Below are 22,356 nucleotides of genomic sequence, written 5' to 3' on the forward strand. Positions count from 1 at the left end.
ATCTCAGGGATTTCTTGATGATGAGCTTCCTCATGCATCTCTTGAGATCCGTGGGGGATCTCTCTTGCTTGCTCCATCCTCTTCTTGGTGATGGGCTTATCCTCTTCAATGGGGATGTCTCCTTCTATGATAACTCCAGCTGAGTAACATAGATGGCAAATAAGGTGAGGAAAAGCTAGCCTTGCCATGGTGGAAGGCTTTTCGGCTATTTTGTAGAATTCATTGGAGATGACTTCATGAACTTCCACTTCCTCTCCAATCATGATGCTATGAATCATGATGGCCCGATCCACAGTAACTTCAGATCGGTTGCTAGTGGGAATGATGGAGCGTTGAATGAACTCCAACCATCCTCTAGCTACAGGCTTGAGGTCCAGTCTTCTTAGTTGAACTGGCTTGCCTTTGGAGTCTCTTTTCCATTGAGCTCCTTCCACACATATGTCCATAAGGACTTGGTCCAACCTTTGATTAAAGTTGACCCTTCTAGTGTAGGGGCGTACATCTCCTTGCATCATGGGCAAATGGAACGCCAACCTCACATTCTCCGGACTAAAATCTAAGTATTTCCCCCAAACCATTGTGAGATAATTCTTTGGACTCGGGTTCATACTTTGATCATGGTTCCTAGTGATCCATGCATTGGCATAGAACTCTTGAACCATTAAGATTCTGACTTGTTGCATGGGGTTGGTTAGGACTTCCCAACCTCTTCTTCGGATCTCATGTCGGATCTCCGGATACTCATTTTTCTTGAGCTTGAAAGGGACCTCAGGGATCACCTTCTTCTTTGCCACAACATCATAGAAGTGATCTTGATGGCTTTTGGAGATGAATCTTTCCATCTCCCATGACTCGGAGGTGGAAGCTTTTGTCTTCCCTTTTCCTTTTCTAGAGGATTCTCCGGCCTTAGATGCCATTGATGGTAATGGAAAACAAAAAAAGATTATGCTTTGACCACACCAAACTTAAAATATTGCTCGCCCTCGAGCAATGGAAGAAAGAAGAGAAGAAGAAGAAGAAGAAGAAGAAAATATGGAGGAGAGTGAGGAGAGATGGATTTGGCCAAGGTGTAGAAGAGGGGGTTTGTGTTGTGTAAAAATGAAGTAGAATGGAAGGGTATATATAGGAAAATGGGAGAGGGTAGGTTCGGCCATTTAGGGTGGGTTTGGGTAGGAAAGTGTTTTTGAATTTTGAAGGTAGGTGGGGTTTTTGGGGAAGAGTGGATGGATGTGAATGGTGAAGGGGGTAATTGGGAAGAGGGATTGAAGTTGATGGGAAGTGTGACATGGGGAAGAGTGAAATAGGATTAGGAGGTAAGGTGGGAATATGTTAGGTGGGGATCCTGTGGGGTCCACAGATCCTGAGGTGATCCTGTGGGGTCCACAGATCTTGAGGTGATCCTGTGGGGTCCACAGATCCTGAGGTGTCAAGGAATTACATCCCTGCACCGAATAGACATACAAAATGCCTTTGCATACCATTCTGGCGTTTAAACACCGAGGTGATGCACGTTCTAGGCGTTCAACGCCCATGTGAAGCATGTTCTGGGCGTTCAACGCCCATGTGTAGCATGTTTCTGGTGTTGAACGCCAGTTCCATGCTTGTTACTAGCGTTCAGCGCCAGCTTTTCTCAAGGCACATTCCTGGCGTTCAAACGCCAGAATGTTGCTTATTTCTGGCGTTCAGTGCCAGATTCATGCTCTGTTCTGGCGTTGAACGCCAGCCAGATGCTTCTTACTGGCGTTGAACGCCAGTCTGTCCTCCCTCCAGGGTGCGAATTTTTTCTGCTGTTTTTGATTCTGTTTTTAAATTTTTTATGATTTTTTCGTGACTCCTCATGATCATGTACCTAATAAAACACAAAATAACAATAAAACAAAATAAAATAAAAATTAGATAATTAAAATTGGGTTGCCTCCCAACAAGCGCTTCTTTAATGTCAATAGCTTGACAGTGTGCTCTCATAGAGCCACAAAGGTGATCAGGTCAATGTTGTATAGTCCCAACACCAAACTTAGAGTTTGGATATGGGGTCTTAACACCAAACTTAGTGTTTGGTTGTGGCCTCCCAACACCAAACTTAGAGTTTGACTGTGGGGGCTCTTCTTGACTCTGAACTGAGAGAAGCTCTTTGTGCTCACTCTCTTTTGTCACAGAGGGATGGCCATGTGCCTTAAACACAAGGTAGTCCCCATTCAATTGAAGGACTAATTCACCTCTGTTGACATCTATCACAGCTCCTGCTGTAGCTAGGAAAGGTCTTCCAAGGATGATGCATTCATCCTCTTCCTTCCTAGTGTCTAAGACTATAAAATCAGCAGGGATGTAAAGGCCTTCAACCTTTACTAACACGTCCTCTACTATTCCATAGGCTTGTCTCAATGACTTGTCTGCCAATTGTAATGAGAACAAGGCAGGTTGTACCTCAATGATCCCCAGCTTCTCCATTACAGAGAGTGGCATAAGATTTATCCCTGACCCTAGGTCACACAGAGCTTTTTCAAAGGTCATGGTGCCTATGGTACAAGGTATTAAGAACTTGCCAGGATCTTGTCTCTTTTGAGGTAGAATTTGTTGAATCCAGGTATCTAGTTCACTAATGAGCAAGGGAGGTTCACTTTCCCAAGTCTCATTACCAAACAACTTGGCATTCAGCTTCATGATAGCTCCTAAATATTGAGCAACTTGCTCTCCAGTCACATCTTCATCCTCTTCAGAGGAAGAATAGTCTTCAAAGCTCATGAATGGCAGAAGGAGTTTTAATGGAATCTCTATGGTCTCTATATGAGCCTCAGATTCCTTTAGATCCTTAATAGGAAACTCCTTCTTGCTTGAGAGACGTCCTAGGAGGTCTTCCTCACTAGGATTTTCGTCCTCCTCCTCCCTTGTGCATTCGGCCATATTGATTACATCAATGGCCTTGCACTCTCCTTTTGGATTCTCTTCTGTATTGCTTGGGAGAATACTGGGAGGAGTTTCAATGATTTTCTTACTCAGTTGGACCACTTGTGCCTCCAGATTTCTGATGGAGGATCTTGTTTCACTCATGAAACTGAAAGTGGCTTTTGACAGATCAGAGACTAGATTGGCTAAATTAGAAGTGTTTTGTTCAGAATTCTCTGTCTGTTGCTGAGAAGATGATGGAAAAGGCTTGCTATTGCTCAGCCTATTGCGTCCACCATTGTTAAAGCCTTGTTGAGGATTTTGTTGATCCTTCCATGAGAAATTTGGATGATTTCTCAATGATGAATTATAAGTGTTTCCATAAGGTTCACCCATGTAATTAACCTCTGCCATTGCAGGGTTCTCAGGATCATAAGCTTCTTCAGAAGCTGCCTCTTTAGTACTGTTGGATGCATTTTGCAATCCATTCAGACTTTGAGAGATCATGTTGACTTGCTGAGTCAACACTTTGTTCTGAGCTAATATGGCATTCAGAGCATCAATCTCAAGGACTCCTTTCTTCTGAGGTATCCCATTATTCACGGAATTCCTCTCAGAAGTGCACATGAATTGGTTATTTGCAACCATGTCAATAAGTTCTTGAGCTTCTGCAGGTGTTTTCTTTAGGTGAATGGATCCACCTGCAGAATGGTCCAATGACATTTTTGAAAATTCAGATAGACCATAATAGAATATATCTAATATGGTCCATTCTGAAAACATGTCAGATGGACATCTTTTGGTCAACTGCTTGTATCTTTCCCAAGCTTCATAGAGGGATTCACCATCTTTTTGTTTGAAGGTCTGAACATCCACTCTAAGCTTGCTCAGCTTTTGAGGAGGAAAGAATTTATCCAAGAAGGCCGTGACCAGCTTCTCCCAGGAGTCCAGGCTATCCTTAGGTTGTGAATCCAACCATATTCTAGCTCTGTCTCTTACAGCAAAAGGGAAAAGCATGAGCCTATAGACTTCAGGATCTACTCCATTCGCCTTTACAGTCTCACAAATCTGCAAGAACTCAGTTAAAAACTGGTAAGGATCTTCAGATGGAAGTCCATAAAACTTGCAGTTCTGTTGCATTAAAGCAACTAGCTGAGGCTTAAGCTCAAAATTATTAGCTCCAATGGCAGGAATGGAGATGCTTTTTCCATCAAATTTGGACGTTGGTTTGGTAAAGTCACCAAGCATCCTTCTTGCATTATCATTATTAGGTTCGACTGCCATCTCCTTTTCTTGTTCGAAAATTTCTGAAAGGTTACTTCTGGATTGTTGTAATTTAGCTTCTCTTAGTTTCCTCTTCAAAGTCCTTTCAGGTTCAGGATCAGCTTCAACAAGAGTGCTTTTGTCCTTGTTCCTGCTCATATGAAAGAGAAGAAAACAAGAAAAGAAGATGAATCCTCTATGTCACAGTATAGAGATTCCTTTATGTTAGTAGAAGAAGAAAAGAGAGAAGAGTGAAGGAGAATAGGTTCGGATTTTTAGATGAAGAGAGGTGAAGAGAAGTGTTAGTAAATAAATAATTAAATAGAATAAGAGGAGAGATAGAAAATTTTCAAAAATAATTTTGAAAAAGTGGTTAGTGATTTTCGAAAATTAAAGATAATATATAATTAAAATTAAAATTTAAAACAATTAAAAAGAATTTTTGAAAAAGAGATGAGATATTTTCGAAAATTAGAGAGGGATAGGTAGTTAGTTGGTTTTGAAAAAGATAAGAAACAAACACAAAGTCAAATAGTTAGTTGAAAAAGATATTAAAATCAAATTTGAAAAGATAAGAAGATAAGAAGTTAGATAAGATATTTTGAAATCAAATTTTTGAAAAAGATAAAATTTTGAAAAAGATATGATATAAAAGATAAAAAAAGAAGATATTTTTAGAAAGATTTGATTTTAAAACTAAAATTAATTACTTGACTAACAAGAGACTAAAAGATAAAATTCTAGAATTTAAAGATTGAACCTTTCTTAACAAGAAAGTAACAAACTTCAAATTTTTGAATCAATCACATTACTTATTAGCTAATTTTCGAAAATTAGATATAAAGATAAGAAAAAAATTTTGAAAATATTTTGAAAAAGATTTTTGGAATTTTTCGAAAATAATAAAAAATAAAAAAGATATAATTTTTGAAAAAGATTTTGAAAAGATAAGATTTTTAAAATTGAAAATTTGACTTGACTTGTAAGAAACAACTAATTTTAAAAATTTTTGACCAAGTCAACCCAAAATTTCGAAAATTTGGAGGGAAATAAGGAAAAGATATTTTTTGATTTTTTTGAATTTTTTTTATGAAAGAGAAAAACATAAAAAAGACCCAAAACATGAAAATTTTGGATCAAAACACATAATGCATGCAAGAACACTATGAATGTCAAGATGAACACCAAGAACACTTTGAAGATCATGATGAACATCAAGAACATAATTTTGAAAAATTTTTGATGCAAAGAAAACATGCAAGACACCAAACTTAGAAATCTTTAATGCATGGACTCCAACAAACGAAAAATTGCATATGAAAAACAACAAACAACACAAAAAAAGAAATCATCAAGATCAAACAAGAGGATTTGTCAAAAACAACTTGAAGATCATGAAGAACACTATGAATGCATGGAATTTTCGAAAATAATGCATAAATTTTAAAAACATGCTATTGACACCAAACTTAAAAATTGACTCAAGACTCAAACAAGAAACACAAAATACTTTTTATTTTTATGATTTTATTATTTTTTTGTATTTTTATTATATTTTTCGAAAATAAAATTTGAAAAAACGAAAAAGAAAAGAAAAATTTTGAAAAAGTTTTTGAAAAGAAAATTACCTAATCTGAGCAACAAGATGAACCGTCAGTTGTTCATGCTCGAACAATTCCCGGCAACGGCGCCAAAAACTTGGTGGACGAAATTGTGATAAAAGAGTTCCAGGCACTGTTAGAGAAGCTCACAACTCCGTTCAACTTAACCAGCAAGTGTACTGGGTCATCCAAGTAATACCTTACGTGAGTAAGGGTCGATCCCACAGAGATTGTTGGTATGAAGCAAGCTATGGTCACCTTTTAAATCTCAGTTAAGTGGACTCATAAAGTCAAATGTGATTAGATTGGATAATTAAAGATAAATAAAATAAAAAGGGATAGAAATACTTATGTAGATCAATATTGGGAATTTCAGATAGGCGTGTGGAGGTGCTAGAATCCTTTCGAATCTCTACTTTCTTATTGCTTTCATCCAATTCTTCTTACTCCTTTCCATGGCAAGCTGTATGTAGGGCATCACCATCATCAATGGCTACTTTTAATCCTCTCGAAAAAATGGTCCTATGCGCTGTCACTGCACAGCTAATCGTCTGGAGGCATCACCCTTGACAATGGCTACATCCCATCCTCTCAGTGAAAATGGTCCAAATGTTCTGTCACAGCACGGCTAATCATCTGTCGGTTCTCAACCAGGTTGGAGTAGAATCCATTGATTCTTTTGCAATTTTCATCACGCCCAGCCTTCAGGAGTTTGAAGCTCGTCACAGTCATTCAATACCGGAATCCTACTCGGAATACCACAGACAAGGTTAGACTTTCCGGATTCCCAGGATCCTACTCGGAATACCACAGACAAGGTTAGACTTTTCGGATTCCCATGAATGCCGCCATCTATCTAGCTTATACCACGAAGATTCTGTTGGGAAATCTAAGAGATATGCGCCCGGCCTAAGGTAGAACGGAAGTGGTTGTCAGTCACGCGCGTTCATAGGTGAGAATGATGATGAGTGTCACGGATCATCACATTCATCAAAGTGTTGTGCAACGTATATCTTGGAATAAGTATAAAAGAGAATTGAATAGAAAGTAATAGTAATTGTATTGAAACTTGAGGTACAGCAGAGCTCCACACCCTTAATCTATGGTGTACAGAAACTCCACTGTTGAAATACATAAGTGAAAGGTTCAGGCTTGGCCGAATGGCCAGCCCCCTGAATGATCAAAAGACCGAATGGTCAAAAGACGTCTAATACGATAGTTAAATGTCCTATATATACTAGACTATCTACTAGGGTTTACAGAAGTAAGTAATTGATGCATAAATCCACTTCCGGGACCCACTTGGTGTATGTTTGGGCTAAGCTTGATCTATCCACGAGATGAGGCTTTTATTGGAGTTGAACGCCGAGTTATAGCGTGTTTTGGGCGTTCAACTCCGGGTCGTGACGTGTTTCTGGCGTTTGACTCCAGACAGCAGCATGTACTTGGCCTTGAGCGCCACTTTACGTCATCAATTTTCGAATAAAGTATGGACTATTATATATTGCTGGAAAGCTCTAGATGTCTACTTTCCAACGCCGTTAAAAGCGCGCCATTTGGAGTTCTGTAGCTCCAGAAAATCTATTTCGAGTGCAGGGAGGTCAGATTCCAACAGCATTAGCAGTCCTTTGTTAGCCTCCTTCTCAGAGTTTTGCTCAGGTCCCTCAATTTCAGCCAGAAATTACCTAAAATCACAGAAAAACACATAAACTCATAGTAAAGTCCAGAAATGTGAATTTAGCATAAAAACTAATGAAAACATCCCTAAAAGTAGCTTGACTTACTAAAAACTACCTAAAAACAGTGCCAAAAAGCGTATAAATTATCCACTCATCAGGCTGAAAAAGGACTGCTGATGCTGTTGGATTCTGATCTCCCTGCACTCGGAATAGATTTTCGAAAGCTACAGGAGTCCAATTGGTGCGCTCTCAATTGGGATGGAAAGTAGACATCCAGGGCTTTCCAGCAATATATAATGGTCCATACTTTGTGCGAAGATAGACGACGTAAACTGGCGTTCAACGCTAGTTCCATGTTGTAGTCTGGCGTTCAGCGCTAGAAACACGTCACGAACCAGAGTTGAACGCCAAAAACACGTTACAACTTGGCGTTCAACTCCAGAAATAGCCCAGGCACGTGAGAAGCTTAAGTCTCAGCCCCAGCACACACCAAGTGAGTCCCAGCACACACCAAGTGGGCCCCAGAAGTGGATTTCTGCACTATCCATCTTAGTTTACTCATATTCTGTAAACCTAGGTTACTAGTTTAGTATTTAAACAACTTTTAGAGAATTATTTTGTATCTCATGACATTTTTAGATCTGAAACTTGTACCTTTTGGCAGCATGAGTCTCTAAACCCCATTGTTGGGGGTGAGGAGCTCTGCAGCGTCTCGATGAATTAATGCAATTATTTCTGTTTTCCATTCAAACATGCTTGTTTCTATCTAAGATATTCATTCGCGCTTCACTATGAAGAAGGTGATGATCCATGACACATCACGTTCCTCAATCCATGAACGTGTGCCTGACAACCACCTCTGTTCTACATCAGATTGAATGAGTATCTCTTAGATCTCTTAATCAGAATCTTCGTGGTATAAGCTAGAATTGATGGCGGCATTTATGAGAATCCGGAAAGTCTAAACCTTGTCTGTGGTATTCCGAGTAGGATTCAAGGATTGAATGACTGTGACGAGCTTCAAACTCGCGATTGTTGGGCGTGATGACAAACGCAAAATGATCAATGGATCCTATTCCAACATGATTGAGAACCCACAGATGATTAGTCGTGCTGTGACAGATGGACCATTTTCACTGAGAGGATGAGAAGTAGCCATTGACAACTGTGACACCCTACATACAGCTTGCCATGGAAGGAACTTTGCACTTTTGCATGTAAGAAAGTATTATGTTGCAGGAATTCAAAGGACAAAGCATCTCCAAAACTCCAACATATTCTCCATTAATAAGTAACAATTATTTATTTTATGCTCTTTCATTTTTCGTAATTCAAATTGATAATTATAATTGATATCCTGACTAAGAATTACAAGATAACCATAGCTTGCTTCAAGCCAACAATCTCCGTGGGATTTGACCCTTACTCACGTAAGGTATTACTTGGACGACCCAGTGTACTTGCTGGTTAGTTGTGCGGATTGCAAAAGTGTGATTGCAATTTTGTGCATCAGGTATTCCGAGTAGGATTCCGGGATTGAATGAATGTGACGAGCTTCAAACTCGCGACTGTTGGGCGTGATGACAAATGCAAAAGAATCAAGGGATTCTATTCCAACATGATCGAGAACCGACAGATGATTAGACGTGCCGGGACAGAGCATTTGGACCTTTTTCACTGAGAGGATGGGATGTAGCCATTGACAACGGTGATTCCCTACATACAGCTTGCCATGGAAAGGAGTAAGAAGGATTGGATGAAGGCAGTAGGAAAGCAGAGAATCAGAAGGAACACAGCATCTTCATACGCCTATCTGAAATTCCCATTGATGATCTACATAAGTATTTCTATCTTTATTTTCAGTTTATTTATTATTATTATTCGAAAACTCCATAACCATATATTATCCGCCTGACTGAGATTTACAAGATGAACATAGCTTGCTTCAGACCAACAATCTCCGTGGGATCGACCCTTACTCACGTAAGGTTTATTACTTGGATGACCCAGTGCACTTGCTGGTTAGTTGTGCGGAGTTGTGACAAAGTGTGATTCACGTGTGAGAGCTACCAAATCATTGGAGCCATTGTTGATGATCACAATTTCGTGCACCACCATTATTCCATGTATACATGCATTTATATGATTGAGGCCATCATTTGATTTAGCTCACATACCCAAATAGCCTACCTTTCATCAACCATTGTTAGCCAATTTTGAGCCTAATTAATCCCTTTTGTTCTTAATTGTAGCACATCACTACCCTTAAGCAAAAAACAACAAATGTCCTTAATTTGGATCTTTGATTAGCTTAGGCTAGTGAGGGTGTGTATCATTTGGGTATGGGAAACTTGGGACATTAGTTGAGATAAAAGTATAATTTTTATTTTTATTGAAATTTTTGGGAATTAGGTACATATTCATGCACTATATGTAAAACCATATGCATTGATACGTTTGTATATACTTTAGAAAAAAAATGATAAAGAATATATATATATATATATATATATATATATATATATATATATATAGAGAGAGAGAGAGAGAGAGAGAAAAAAAAAATGCAATAAAAAGGGGACAAAAATGCCCCAAAGTAAACTAATAATAACAATGCATATGGAATGTGAATTAAAGAGATTGCATGAGTATGTGAAAAAGTGAGAATCATGGGTAGCTAGGTTGTGTATTAGAATTGTATAGGTTGTTATATGTGTTAGGTGAGAGCTTAGGCCAATCAAAGATGCAAATTTTAAGCTCACTTAGCCATATATGCATTCCTACCTTCACCTTAACCCCATTACAACCTATGAATGAAGCCCTCATGATGAATGTATGCATGCATTGAATAATTGTTGATTATTAGATGAAAAACAAATCATGGAAAGCACGATTAGAGCGGATACACTTCCGGTAAGGGTTTGATGCTCAATTCCTTGTTCCCAGCTTTCATGAGCTTTTCTTCTTGCAAGTCTACTTGTACTTTATTTTGATATTCAAAGTGGTAGGATTCATGAATCATCATAATACTTAGCCCTACATGTGCATATGTGTTCTTGGGGATTTATTTATTTTTAACCAAGTAGGTAGAGGCATTTTTCATTTAGTTGCATTCATATAGATAGGTGCATATAGTTTATTTGCATTGAATAAATGTTCATACCTCTTTTCTTGTCCTTCTTTATTCTTAGCATGAGGACATGCTTGGTTTAAGTGTGGGGAGGGTTGATAAATTCCAATTTGTGGTTTATCTTGTGCTTAATTTGGGGGATTTTATCAACTTTTCTCACATTTATTCAATGAAATAGCATGATTTTGTAATTCTCCTTAAAGTTGTGCTTAAGTGTGAAAACATGCTTTTTAGGCCTTAAAATAGCTAAATTTAATTCACTTTAATTCCATTCGATGCCTTGATATATTTGTTAAGTGATTTCAGGTTTAGAAGGCAAAGATTGCATTGAAGGAATGAAGGAAAAGCATGCAAAGTGGGAGAACTCATGAAGAAATGAAGGAACCGCAAAGCTATCAATCCTGACCTCTTTGTACTAAATCGATCATAACTTGAGCTACAGAAGTCCAAATGAGACGATTCTAGTTGCGTTGGAAAGCTAACATGTGGGGCTTCAAAATGATATAAAATTTATCATAATTTCTTGGTATTTAAGGATGTGTACACATGCATCACACATATGTGTGAAAAGCTGCACGTGACTCACTAAAGGTAACTCGTGGCCAGCGATTTCTGAAGCATTTTAGGCCCAATCCAACTCATTTCTGATGCTATTGAACCTAAGGGTTGAAGGGGGATGAACCAAGTAGTCATAGTTAAGTTTTTGCATCATGTTGTTGGTAGAATTCTAGAGAGAAAAGCTCTCCCTTCTCTCTAGAATTAGGGTAGTTTAGGTCTAATTTTCTTAATCCAATTTTCAATTCTTGTTTTGATTTAGTCTTCCCTTTTAATTTCTTGTTATTACATCTTTGCTCTTCTAGCTTTACCTTGTTATTTCTCATTTTGTTCTCTTTTATGTTGATTAACCATTGTTGGATCTTGATTCCTTCTAATGCAATTTTATGTTTTCATGTCTTCTTTTATGTTTATCTTCATTGCTATTGTTGATTTCTTGCTTATGATAGTTATTGGTTTTGGTAATTCTTGCTATTGTTTATCTTCAAAATGTTTTCCCTAGTTTTTGAGTAGTTTTCTTTACACTTGGCCTAGGCTAACAGAATTTAGTGTCCTTGTGTCATTGGGTCTCAATGAATTGGTGATTTGAGAACCCTATGTGGTCAGTTTGATACTCATTGACACTAACCCACTACTAAGCTAATTGGTAGGTAGGTTAGGACTTATGGGTTGATATTGATCAAGCCTATTTGACGTACTTCAAGCTTAGGAGTAGATATCACGTACTTAAAAGCTTTTGGAAGTAGACGAAATGGGTTGGTCTCTCATAATTATCAATGTATGATTTGTAGACAAGGATGGTGATCTCAAATTACCTATGTCTAGACAAGAGATTTTTTCATTATTTTATTAGTTCTTGTTATTTACTTTCTTGCTTTTATATTTCCTTGCCAATTATAAATCAAACCCCCCTTGTTCTTCATAGTTAATAATTGACCATTTCATTGCAATTCCTTGTGAGACGACCCGTAGTTTAAATACTTCAGTTAATTCTTATTTGGGGTTTGTACTTGTGACAACCAATCTTTTAAATTTGATTTGAGTATTGTTAGTTGGTTGGGAACTATACTATCAACGGAATTATTTTGTGTGAAATTTCTAACCATACGAAAATACTTTCTTGTTATTGTGTTCTTCTTTGTATTGCTTGGTATACCCTCATGTCCCTGGTTTTGGATTTAATAAGTGTTAAACTGTTAAAAAAGCAATTTGATAACAATCTCTTAATTATGGCAAGAATGGATATATTCAGTCATATATAATATATTATCAAGAACACAAAATTGATAATTGATATGCTAATGAAAAAATAGAGAAGCCTAATTAATATGATTGGATCTTAACTATTTATAATTAGGTAATTTATTAGCTAATCTAATTTATATTTTTAATTGTAATCAGTTCAACTGGTTCAACCTGTGATTCGCCGATTAAATAAGTAATTCAACCTAGTCGTTTGACCGTTTTAATTTTTCGGTTCGATTATAATAATTATGCCCTAATTTTTTATTATTATTGGCCTCTAGAAAATTGAATCTAGCATTAGCATATATCATAATTTTTTAATTGAAGCATATGTTTTACTTTTAGTCTATTTGTTGGTGAGTTTTCTTTGAACCATTTTTTTTTCTATTGTCTAAAATCTAATCTGGCACCCATGAGAGATGGTTATATGAGAGGGGGAGCCTCTCATTTTCATGAGCCGAGAGATACATATAGGATGTGGAATAAAGGGAAAATGCTGCATAAATATGAAAAAAAATAGAAAATCGGGAGAAGGAGAAGGGTTTTCTGGGATGATGGCTATCGTCCAAAAGGTAGAAGAGTGGATGAAGGTAAGGGATGAACGTCAAAAGGAAGTCACCATTGACGACGACCCTCTAGTGACTCCTATGTAAATTACAGAACTTAATAAAGGTATGAATGAAAGCATATCCTTTGCGTCCATTGTCAAATTAGGGGCAAATCCAAAGGGGACTGAGAGTGAGAAGATGGATACTGAGGGGGAGAGGCAAGCCTCTAATGAGGATGATGAGGTCTAGGAAGTTAGAGTGGAAAAAGGCCCAAATGGGTTGTGCAACCTGGTTATTAGCGAAAAAGTGAAGAGAGAGTTATGCAAAAAGTGGTGGGACATGCTCATTGTTAAGCTGCTAGCCAAAAAATCTCTTTAATTGCTTTGAAGAGGAGATCAGAAAGTATGTGAAAAAAGATGGACACTGTAGATGTCATTGACCTGGAAAATAATTTTTTTCCTGGTCAGATTCTATAATAATGAGGACTTGGATTTTGCTTTGATAGAGGGGCCATGGAAAGTTCTCAACCATTATTTAACTATTAGATTTTGACAACCAGAGTTTAATCTTTACTAAGCTACCATAGATAATGTAGCTGTCTGGATTAGATTAACGAGTTTGTCAATTGAGTATTATAACAAGAAAATATAACTAAAATAACCAGAGAAAAATTTGCCAGAGTTTGTGTGGAGCTTAATCTGGAGAGCTCTTTGGTTGCACAATACCAAATCAATGGCATCACTTATGGAGTTGATATAAAGTATTCACCAGGTTTGTTTTCATTGTGGTAGAATGGGTCATTAAAAGGGAGATTGTCCAAAAATAAAAGTCGGTACAAAAGAAGGAGAAGCATAAAACCATAGTGGGAGTATATAGGTAAGAGATGAGGGCAACTGGGGAATAAAAGAAAAAATAAGGGCAAATCTGTCATATTAAAAAACGATAAAAATTTTGGGCCCTAGATGCTGGTTCAAAGGGGTACACGTGGAAAAGAAACCTGTAAAAGAGGGGGAAGGTACGAGCTATGGTGGTGCGAATGGTAAAGAAAAAGGGAAAGAAGGTGAGAACGTGGAAAGGAAGAATCTTTCGGATTTTGCTATTTTGATGAACGACAATAATAGTGGAAAGAATGGTACAAATGCTAAGGTGGGAGGAGATCTAGCAGCTTCTAGAAACATAAACATTGCTAAAAAATTACAAAGGACACCCAAACCAATAGATAAAAACCCAAGATCCCAACCCGTACCTATAAAGCAAGCTAATCAAAAATGCCAAAGACCTAAACTAAATATCACCCAACCCTAAAGGTGTTCATAAAAAAAAAACAAAATATGGTTAATTGGTTAAAAAATAATAACCACATTTTGGTTAACCAGTTTAATAAAATAATTTTAAAAACCATATCCATATTTTTTAAAATTAGTTAACCAAAATCAAATAAAAAAATCGATTTTTAACTGGTTAACTAAAAACAGAAAAATTAAAATCAAAACCGAATTTCAAAACGACAGTTCTTTCATATGCATACAGTACGGATAGGACACAATTATGTATCCTCTTTCTCTTTGTCGTACCATCAACACAGTGTAAAATACAACCAAGAATGGTGTTCACGTACCATACATGTCAAATTATGGTTGTAGAAATACTAATTGTTAAGTAGGAGTATTTTTTATTTTAAGAAATAAATAAATTGTTAATGATGCTTATTCATTTAATAATTATATCAGATGTTCTTCAAATCGTAATAATTGCTATATATTATGAGGCTGACTTTGAACTTAATTATTTATTTAAATATTTATAAATAGGTTAATGAAAAGAAAGAAAAAAGTGCACGTAAGGCATACTTTAGTTCACACTAGTAGAAAAGTTTAAAGAACACAATTAAGAACTAAAAAAAATCAAACTGTTATTAATATATTATCTTCTTCCTGTTAATTTGTTATGTGCCGTAGCCTGTGGCCTTCATTCGATGAACAAACTACGCCATTATTGTAGGTGATGGCTACTTTTTTTATTTTTCTAAATAAGAATTTATTTAATTTATTAAACTAACATATCAACCTGGAGCAAGTGGAATAACCACTACTGCTACTACTACTCAAGTGTCACAATCACTAATCTGGAGCAAGCAGGACGAACCACCATCCTTGCTCAGCCTAAAGTCTCAAACATATATTCATTCAATTCAAATCAAGCATGATCGTTATCAATTCTTAAACATTAACCAAATTCAATCTTTCTTCAATAACCCTCATTTATTTTCTAGCCCACAAATTCATATTTATAATCATTTCACACAGTAATTCATACCCAAAAAATATAATGAATAATCATTAACACCAGCACCAACTATTTCACTCATTACAACCTTATTCCTCAACTTACCAACAATACTAATTCATTCCTCATTAATATCATCACCACATCAATCAACTTCCTTATTACAACATCAATTCACAATATGCATATACACTTCATCAATTTCTACAAAATTTACATAATTTCACTAACAACCTTAACTCGCCAAGCCTCATAAATACCCACCATTCCCAATTTATCAACTACATCAATATTATTATTTACCAATCTTCACATAGAATATTAAACACATCATTCATACAATATATAATTCAACCACCCAACTTAACAACACTAACAACAAGTACTCATATGTTCATTAATCCAATTGACAACCAACTTCAATCCAACCTGTGGTCAACTAGCCTAAGTTTTCACGACATATTACATATTATATACGAGAAATTAAAATCATACCATGACCAATTTCTCCCTAAGCTCAAACACCTCAATTCAAGCCTCCAAGATTCCAAATCAAGTGCTATAGGTTCCAGCCAACAAAAGCTCCAATTCAAGTATACCACTTTGCCAATTTGACTTCAATTTCACATATATAAATCCTAATGTCATATAATTCCGTATACATACAAATCTTCAATACCCTAATCTCATGAAATTGACAAATTAGAAGGAAATTAATGATTTCTTACGTTATTCATGGATTAATTAGACAAAACCCAACAAGTATCCACCGCTAGAGTATTCCTAAATCATCAAAATCACCAAAATACTCAATACTCACACTAAAACGTGAATTTGGAGAGGGAAAAGAAACTGGGTGCAATATGCAGAGTTTTTTACCATTTTGTTTGGATAGAAATGAAGAAGACTCCAAGACAAATGCGTGGCTGCTAACGGCTCGTCAATCGGAGCTCTAGATTAAAAGTTACGTGAATTTGAAGTTGGAAGGGATTTGGGAGCTAGGGTTTCACGTTTTTTCTTTTGTTTTCAGCGTGTTTCATGAACATTTGGAGAAGGAGGAGGCTAAAGTGAGTATATATATATGGGAGAATAGGTGGGCTTGGGGCCACTTGGGCTCGGTTCGCCCTGTTTGGCCCGTTTGGCTCAATCTTGGGCCACATTCTTTAAAATTGGTGTCAAAATTCCTATTTTAATTTTCTCTACTCCATTAAACTATAAAATTCCATCTTCTAATTTTTTGATTAATAATTATTTTATTGGATAATTATTTACCAATTACTCGGGGTTTACATTCTACCCCCGTAACAGAAATTTTTGTCCTAAAAAATTTGCTCTCAATTCTCCATACACGCTCCCTCATATTCAACCGATCTCTTACCATTCATTTTGTCATTCTCCAACATCAATTTAACACCTTATTCCCATTTCAATTCTAAGCTAAACCCATCTATTTCATTCTTAGTTTCGTCTAACTCTTTCTTATTGACTACAAACTCCCTTATCCTCCAAGGATCCTATCTAAACCAAATCGATCTCTAATCCTTCTCAACTATCTCAAACACTAATCAATTTTCCAAGCTAGTCTAATTCAATCCGTTATAGCCTAAATCACTCACACTTTTCACTTCTCGATCCAACACTGATTCCTCAAGACATTCTCATATCCTAAAACTCCTTTCTCACGTCGATACAATTCTAGAGCCACCAAAATCACTGCGCTTCCACAGCGTCACTTTAATTATCAACGACTAAGAACTTAATCCTTCTTTTGCTTCCACCAAATATCTGCTTGTATCTTTTTACCTTTCTAACTAACGCCATTGACTTTTATTCTAGCTGTACAAGTTCTGAGTCCTTGGTTTTCTCCACTACAAGGTTCATTACCGTCTCTATCACCATTTCGAGTGTGTTCGCTCCATTCCTTAAGCAGAAGCTTGCACAGCAGCAGCGAAGAATCAACCGTATTATCTCACCCGTGTTTACGAGATGCCATTTGGGTATTGTCCACACCGAACAATTGATATTAAAGTGACCAGTCTTAATATCAAAAGTCTAGTATTTCGAATCTCCAAAAGTAATGCTCATGAATATTTATGCTATATATGTCAAGAAGACATCCTAAATAGCATGTACACACAGCCAGAGTATGCTTAGAAGCATAGTCAGTCCATTCTCCAAGCTCTACAGGAACAAATTGCTCTGATACCATAATGTAACACCCTACCACACAGAATTTTATGCTTAAGTCATAAGACATAGGTGTTGAGGTATTACGACATCTAAAAGTAAAATTATATATATAGTATTAGTTGAAAGGAATTTTAACTAGAAGCATGTGAAAACAAGTTAAGCAAATCTTTAAACAAAAAATCGCATCACTCGCGAAAGAGACAAATATAAGAGAAAAATTCCAAAGATACATATAGCAAGGCTTCAGACTCGGCTCATGAAGCTAGAACCGAACAGAGCATATAAACATATATACATATATATACGAGAATCCTGAGATGACCCAAAGAAAAAAATGACGACTTGTTTCTCCGAGTCAACCTTTAAGAGGGACAAACATAATAATACAAGGTGGAGAATCTACATACATATATAAAAATAAACAAAATACGTCCCTGAGCCCCAAGGGTTTTTTGCTTCATTCGAGTTTCCAGAATACAGAATGGTGCTTCTCAACCTGCATCTGAAAAACAACAATATTGTATGGGATAAGAATCGGATGTTCTCAGTATGGTTAAAGTGCCCACATATATAATAAATAAGGTCTCGAAAAAGTCAAAGGCAATCCTAGAACTCTGACACTCAAATTATACAACTTAAAGACTTAAGACGGAAACCATAAATAAGGGTAGTTATCTAAGATTCTTAAGGTTCTAACTCAATCCTAACTTAATCTCTCAAATTACAATCCACTCACTGTCTCATAAAACTTTAATTCTATAATTTCCCTTCTACCTTCTCCGACCCCCCAAATTCACCAGTGTACAAACAAAAAATATAAGCAAAGGTAAACACAATAAGAGTACAAGTAATGCAAGTAGCAAGTATCACAATTAGGCATACTAGTTCACATAGGCACTCCAAATTAATGCACAAACAAGCAAATCAAACATATGCACATGATGCATGCCTGTCCTACGACTGATGATATCATCTGTTGGTTATATAGCCAACCCAACACGTCCTAATAGCTAACCATGGACAGAAACACCCATTGTAGAGCAAGTAGGTTTGAGCTACAACCCCCTTGCTACTACCCACTTAACCCAGAGCCAGTGGAATAACCACTACTGCGGCTATTACCCAGGAGGGTATTTAAAAGCTCAACCTGGAGCAAGTGAAATAACCACTACTGTTGCTATTACCCAGGCGTCACAATCATTGACCTGGAGCAAGTGGAATGAACCACCATCCTTGCTACTATCCAAGGGCTCAAACATACATTCATTCAATTCAAATCAAGTATGATTGTTATCAATTCTCAAATATTTAACCAAATCCAATCTTTCTTCAATAACCCTCATTTATTCTCTAACCCACAAATTCATATGTATAATCATTTCACACAGTAATTCATACCCAAAAAATATAATGCATAATCATTAACACCAACACCAACTATTTCACTCATTACAACCTTATTCCTCAACTTACCAACAATACTAATTCATTCCTCATTAATATCATCACCACATCAATCAACTTCCTTATTACAACATAAATTCACAATATGCATATACACTTCATCAATTTCCACAAAATTTACATAATTTCACTAACAACCTTAACTTGCCAAGCCTCATAAATACCCACCATTCTCAATTCATCAACTACATCAATATTATTATTTACCAATCTTCACATACAATATTAAACACATCATTCATACAATATACAATTCAACCACCCAACTCAACAACACTAACAACAAGTACTCATATGTTCATTAATTCAATCAATAACCCATTTCAATCCAGACTTATCCTATAGTCATCTAACCTAAGTTTTCACTACACATTACATATTATATACGAGAAACCAAAATCATACCTTGGCCGATTTCTCCCTAAGCTCAAACACCTTAATTCAAGCCTCCAAGGTTCCAAATCAAGTGCTATAGATTTCAGCCACCAAAAGCTTTAATTCAAGTATACCACTTCGCCAATTTGACTTCAATTTCACATATATACATCTTAATGCCATATAATTCTATATACATACAAATCTTCAATAACCTAATCTCATGAAATTGAAAAATTAGAAGGAAAGTAATGATTTCTTACCTTTTCCATTGATTAATTGGACAAAACCCAATAATTATTAATCGCTAGAGTATTCCTAAACCATCAAAATCACCAAAATCACTCAATACTCACACTAAAATGTGAATTTAGAAAGGGGAAAGAAACTTGGCACAATATACAGAGTTGCTTACCATTTTGTTCAGATAGAAATAAAGAGGACTCTGAGATGAACGCGTGGCCACTGACGGCTCGTCAATCGAAGCTCTAGATTAAAAGTTACATGGATTTGAAGTGGGAAGGGATTTTGGAGCTAGGGTTTCACATTTTTACTTTTGCTTTCAGTGTGTTTCATGAACATTTGGGGAAGGAGGAGGCTAAAGTGAGTATATATATATATGGGTGCATAGGTGGGCTTGGGCTCACTTGGGCCCAGTTCGGCCCGTTCGGCCTAATCTTGAGCCAAATTCTTTAAAATTTGTGTCAAAATTCTTAATTTAATTTTCTCTACTCCATTAAACTATAAAATTTCATCTTCTAATTTCTTGATTAATAATTATTTTATTGGCTAATTATTTACCAATTACACGGGGTTTACACATTGGATTAAAGAGATATCCTCTAACGCAAACAAAAAAAGATATATATGTAGAGTCCTAAGAAAATAACATAAGCTGTTTCTTGGCTTTTATATGTATTCATGAAATTTATAATTCCATTTAAAATATTATGCATGTGTAAGGATTCGATTTTTGGTAAATTAAATTTTTCACTATTTAAGGATTTATTTTGTTAAATTCGAAAATTACGATTCTGATGTGTGAGCATCTTTTCTATATTATCTTATTATTTTATATATGAATTTATTAAGTTTTATTGGGATTATAGTGTTTGCAGCCTGTTTAGATGCTACTTTGATGCGTATTGTGGTTTTATTTATTTAAGGAGCTGATGCACGGAAACTTGTCTCTCAACAAATTTCCCTCGGCAAGTATACCAATTTGTCGTCAAGTAAAACCTCACAATAGAGTAAGGTTGAATCCCACAGGGATTGATTGATTGAGCAATTTTAATTAGAGGAGTGTGATGAGCGGATAATTTATACGCTTTTTGGCATTGTTTTTAGGTAGTTTTTAGTAAGTTCAAGCTACTTTTAGGGATGTTTTCATTAGTTTTTATGTTAAATTCACATTTCTGGACTTTACTATGAGTTTGTGTGTTTTTCTGTGATTTCAGGTAAATTCTGGCTGAAATTGAGGGACTTGAGCAAAACTCTGAAGAAGGCTGACAAAAGGACTGCTGATGCTGTTGGAATCTGACCTCCCTGCACTCGAAATGGATTTTCTGGAGCTACAGAACTCCAAATGGCGAGCTCTCAACGGCGTTGGAAAGTAGACATCCAGAGCTTTCCAGCAATATATAATAGTCCATACTTTATTCGGAGATTGACGATGTAACTTGGCGTTGAACGCCAAGTACATGCTGCTGTCTGGAGTTAAACGCCAGAAAAACGTCATGATCCGGAGTTGAACGCCCAAAACACGTCATAACTCGGAGTTCAACTCCAAGAGAAGCCTCAGCTCGTGGATTAATCAAGCTCAGCCCAAGCATACACCAAGTGGGCCCCAGAAGTGGATTTATGCATCAAATACTTACTCATGTAAACCCTAGGAGCTAGTTTATTATAAATAGAACATTTATCTATTGTATTAGACATCTTTTGACAGTTTAATCTCTTGATCATTCGGTCACTTGATCATGGAGAGGGCTGGCCATTCGGCCATGCCTGAACCTTTCACTTATGTATTTTCAACGGTGGAGTTTCTGCACACCATAGATTAAGGGTGTGGAGCTCTGCTGTACCTCAAGTATTAATGCAAGTCTATTGTCTTTTATTCAAATCCCTATTATTCTTATTCCAAGATATTCATTCGTACCCAAGAACATGATGAATGTGATGATAAGTAACCCTCATTATCATTCTCACTTATGAACGCACGTGATTGACAACCGCTTCCGTTCTACATGCAACAGAGCTTGAATGTGTATCTCTTAGATTCCCCAACAGAATCTTCGTGGTATAAGCTAGATAGATGGCGGCATTCATGAGGATCCGGAAGGTCTAAACCTTGTCTGTGGTATTCTGAGTAGGACTCTGTGATTGAATGACTGTGACGAGCTTCAAACTCCTGAAGGTTGGGCGTGATGACAAGCGCAAAAGAATCAAGGGATTCTACTCCAACCTGATTGAGAACCGACAGATGATTAGCCGTGCTGTGACAGAGCATAGGAACGTTTTCACTGAGAGGATGGGATGTAGCCATTGACAACGGTGATGCCCTACATACAGCTTGCCATGGAAAGGAGTAAGAAGGATTGAGTTGAAGCAGTGGGAGAGCAGGCGTCCTTGAGCCATACAGTATCTTCATTCGCTTATCTGAAATTCCTACCAATGAATCTGCATGAGTATTCTATCCCTTTTATTATTTATTTTCTTATTTCTATTTTCGAAAACCCATAAACCAATTTAATCTGCCTAACTGAGATTTACAAGGTGACCATAGCTTGCTTCATACCAACAATCTCTGTGGGATCGACCCTTACTCACGTAAGGTTTATTACTTGGACGACCTAGTACACTTGCTGGTTAGTTGAACGGAGTTGTGAGCTTCTCTAACAGTGCCTGAAATTCTTTTATCACAATTTCGTCCACCAAGTTTTTGGCGCCGTTGCCGGGGATTGTTCGAGTATGGACAACTGACGGTTCGTCTTGTTGCTCAGATTAGGTAATTTTCTTTTCAAAAAAATCTTTTTCAAAATTTTTCTTTTCCGTTTTTCCAAAAATGTTTTTCAAAAAAAATTTAATAAAAATCCAAAAAAATCATAAAATCATAAAAATCAAAAATATTTTGTGTT

General features: G+C 36.5%; 1 non-coding gene across 1 annotated transcript; it reads left to right on the forward strand.

Moving 5' to 3' along the window:
• Window positions 1-3,664: 3,664 nt before the first annotated feature.
• LOC112713838 (small nucleolar RNA R71) lies at window positions 3,665-3,768 on the forward strand. The gene has a single exon (XR_003158799.1). It is a non-coding gene; the product is annotated as a small nucleolar RNA R71 (small nucleolar RNA).
• Window positions 3,769-22,356: the final 18,588 nt, after the last annotated feature.

Source organism: Arachis hypogaea, chromosome 9 (assembly GCF_003086295.3).
Source record: "Arachis hypogaea cultivar Tifrunner chromosome 9, arahy.Tifrunner.gnm2.J5K5, whole genome shotgun sequence".
NCBI classification, from domain to species: domain Eukaryota; kingdom Viridiplantae; phylum Streptophyta; class Magnoliopsida; order Fabales; family Fabaceae; genus Arachis; species Arachis hypogaea.